This window comes from Stegodyphus dumicola, chromosome 8 (assembly GCF_044657685.1).
Source record: "Stegodyphus dumicola isolate Sdum_Otavi_A_Nest chromosome 8, ASM4465768v1".
Lineage (NCBI taxonomy): Eukaryota > Metazoa > Arthropoda > Arachnida > Araneae > Eresidae > Stegodyphus > Stegodyphus dumicola.
The window spans coordinates 36389949-36394029 of record NC_140775.1 but is presented as its reverse complement, the minus strand read 5'-3'; the positions used below and the strand labels follow the sequence as shown (position 1 = coordinate 36394029).

Sequence of the window (4081 nt, the reverse complement as noted above, 5' to 3'; positions counted from 1 at the left end):
AAAAAAAAATAAATAAATAAAAAAAAAAAAATAAAAGATAAATTAATGGCAATCGTATTAAACGTCCTAACCCCGTCGTGGTTAGCCCGTCACAAATTCTTAATTATTGATTTAATTCTCTACTCTACCACAGAAAAGCAAGGAATTTTCATGTATTGCCTTCCCTATGATGTCGTAAAATGTTATAAAGGTGCCGGCACTTTTGTGCAATTTGGCGACTATTAGCGAAGATTAAAATCTTCACACTGATGTGCCAGCAGCATTGATTAGAGTTGGTTTCCTCATAATACCGAACTTCAAAATGTGCTGGTTCATTTGTGACTTTACGCCAGGGCAACCTTGTGTTTTGCGCGCGACTGTTAATTTTAATAAAGGTTCCGGCACTTTTATAAAAGTTGCCGACTGTTCGCCAAAATTAAGACCTTCACGTGGACTTTTCGGCAGTCTTGAAGAGGTATAATTTCCTCACCAATACTGAACTTTATCCTTGTGCCGACATCTTTGTGCTTTTATAAAATGAAACCCTGGCGCAGTGGTGAACGATGGACAACTTATAAAGGTGCCAGTACTTTTTTCAAGTTGCCTGTGCCGGCAATACTAACCGCGTAAGCCCTTGTATATGCACTTGTAAGTGGTATTTAAATTATTATTTATAATTTATTATTAATTTATTATTTTTAATTTATAATTTATTATTACCAGTCGTTATGCATGTTTATTTTTATTATTAGTCAATTATTACACTGCTTTTCTCCCGATAATTCCCTCATTTTCTAACTAGAAAAATAATATGCTTGTGAAACGTGATATCAAGTGTTAATTATTTCAAGGTACCTAAGATTGTTTTAGCGTCGTTTACCTTATCATAAAAAATAAATACTAACAGCAGAAATAGGCAATTTTACATAAAGAAACTAAGGGACTATATAAAGAATCAACATAACCGAGAAGGTTACAGAACTTTTAAGCTGTTATATATATTTGTTTAAATATTTAATTTTCTTTAGGGGGGTATTTTTATATAGCAAACAACAGATTACGGCCTCGTTGCTATGTTTCAATAACTCATGAAAAATGTTTACCAAAAAGAGTCAACCTGCCCCGGGTGAGGATCGAACTCACGACCTTCAGATTTCTCTTTCGAGGGATTATGAGACTGACGCGCTGCCTACTGCGCTACCAAGGCACAGAAGCAAGTTTCGAAAATAGATACAATACCCTCAAAATAAAAACATACGCGTTTCAACCAGACTGAACGTTTCAGAAACATGATTTTTAGTTGCTATAAAAATAATGAACTGAATTTTACAGAAATACGAACGAATACGGGAAATGATACAAATATTTCGCTTCTGTTTTTATGTAAAATTAATAGTGCCTCATACTGGCATATAATAAAGATATTTCTTGGTTAAATAAAACTTTGAAAAAAGAAAAAAAAGAATGACAAGTAAACTCAAGTCGGTCAGAGAAAATTTAAAAAGCGTGAAGACGTAATGTAAGGACATTAATCAGAAAAAGTTAATAGCGTAATTGAAGACTAGAAAAAAAAGAATTCTCTAGTTTATAATATATATATATATATATATATATATACTAAATAATCGCAAATTCGAATAAAAACTACATATAATCAAATCTGATGAGTATATTGGAAAATAAAATATTCAAATGTCACTTAGTTGTGATCTTTAGCCGGTGCGTTAGCCCGGGAGGGCTATTAATCCCGAAATGGCATTTTGCGTCCAATTGCCATACACGGCTGTATCACTTTTCAGATTGTTACCATCAAATATTATCGCCCTTATTATATTTAAAGAAATTAAATATAAAGAAGCTCATCTATGTTTCTCGCATTGTGAAAAAAAAAGGTACCTAAAGAGATCATATTTCGAATAACGTAGTCCTCTACTCGAATATGGGCATCTGGAAGCCCAAATTTGAAATGTGGAGTTTGTTATATAATCTTTTTAATATTTCGTAAAATTTTAACGAATTTTTGATTAACAAACTCAACAATTTCAAAGCGACCACTGGCAACACTGTACGGAACCAAAAAACAATTTTATCTTCAGCGCGCGAGACTGTGCATCGGAAATTCCAAAGATATGCTCTTTTTAAATATTTTATGATACTGCTGTTGAATTTAATTTTATGGTTAAAGAGCGAAGAACATGATATTTAATAGATAAAAAATAACACATAAAACGCTAAAAAGTCTCTTAAATATAAACATAATATAAAATCTGAAAGCTTTCAGATTTTTTTTTTTTTATTATTATTGAAATGTATTAAGTCACTTTTTTAGTTATTCTGGTCTACTGAATTAAGTACTGTTAGCAGATCCGTATTTAAGCGTTTGTTAAACGTTAGAATTAATTTTTATTTATTTATTTATTTTATTGTTCTGAAGACGAGGAACCTGTGACTGATCTTAAATCGACAGTGATCAATTTAGGATTATCACTATCGATAGATCACTAAAAATGGATACAGATACTACTAAACTACTGAAAATCGATCAGTTATCAATAGAGTTAGTTAAAATCTAAGCCAAACTGACGCTGCTTTTTTGCCTAATTTTAAATAGTTGTCTAAAATTGAAAACAAGCCTGTTTGGCGGAATAATCCCTTATTTGGTGACATTTTTCTAGCAGTTAGTGGCCCACCAGCGGCCGAGCGGTAAAGACGCTGAACACTGGTAGTTCGGTCCGAGGTTCGAATCCCGCGAACGGGCCGGCTGCATGGGCGCTTTCGTGGTTTTCCTCATGTGTAACGTGTATGTGATCCAGTTTCCCTTCGAAAGTTCTCCACGAAGGCATCCCTCCCTTCATGCAGATAGCCCTAGTGTGCTTTGCCATAATTAAATACACCAGCACCTACAACACTTAGTGATTTTTATTAACGATCTTAACCTTATTTAGCGATTTTATTTTAGTAAAAAATTTTTTTCGATAATACTTTTATAATATTAACGGAAATATTGATTACAATTAGCAATGTATTTTCCACGTTTTCGTATACGAACAGGCGGGACTTCGGCAATTCGATATTTATAGCTGAATGGTGACATTAACCGCGATCTCATTAAGCGATGGATGCTGATGCAACGAAAGTAAAAATTTGTTCGTTGTCAGTTTTCCGATGATCAGTGAGTTTTTGGATTCGAAATGATAACAGCCTGTCATCAAGTGAAAATGAATTATTGCATTCTTCCAAGAAAGAGGTATTACCTCTCAGTCATATTTGTAAAAATGGGTATAAATGCAGCCTTTTTTTAGTTTTTAAGTAATAATCTATATTTTTGAAAATAAAGTAAGTTCTCCCTCCACCCCGCTCATTTCAGTTAATATTTCATTATTTAAAAGCGCTTTTAGGAGAGCAGGGGAAGTACTGTGTAACGAAAGTAAAAATTTGTTCGTTGTCAGTTTTCCGACGATCAGTGAGTTTTTGGATTCGAAATGATAACAGCCTGTCATCAAGTGAAAATGAATTATTGCATTCTTCCAAGAAAGAGGTATTACCTCTCAGTCATATTTGTAAAAATGGGTATAAATGCAGCCTTTTTTTAGTTTTTAAGTAATAATCTATATTTTTGAAAATAAAGTAAGTTCTCCCTCCACCCCGCTCATTTCAGTTAATATTTCATTATTTAAAAGCGCTTTTAGGAGAGCAGGGGAAGTACTGTGTCTAACGTTGGCGATATTTTTTCCTTGCCACTTTTCCAACCAATAAAACCAATGAGTACCGAAATTTTTTCGCTTACCCACTTTGGTTACAAAATGGCTTCGAAAACTCTAATTTAACAACAGGAGTTCAACTTTTTAAAATGAGAAAAACTTCGTTAACTATGTTCTTCGGTAGGCATGAAGAACCATATGGTATTGGAGCTGAAGAAAAACATTTTTGTGCAGTTGATTTTTTTCTTGCAGCTGGTGCCTTTTCTTTCCATATTCGTGTAGATAGACGACACTAATTTCTGAAGCAATAAAATCTTCAGTATTGCTACAAAAGGCGCTCAAACGATCTTCTTGGACTTCTAGACGTTTTGTGGTACTTACGTATTAGCGCAACCACCTCA

General features: G+C 33.5%; 1 non-coding gene across 1 annotated transcript; it reads right to left on the bottom strand.

Moving 5' to 3' along the window:
- Positions 1-1097: 1097 nt before the first annotated feature.
- TRNAM-CAU (transfer RNA methionine (anticodon CAU)) lies at positions 1098-1186 on the bottom strand. Its single transcript is given in 2 exon segments — positions 1098-1133; positions 1150-1186. It is a non-coding gene; the product is annotated as a tRNA-Met (tRNA).
- Positions 1187-4081: the final 2895 nt, after the last annotated feature.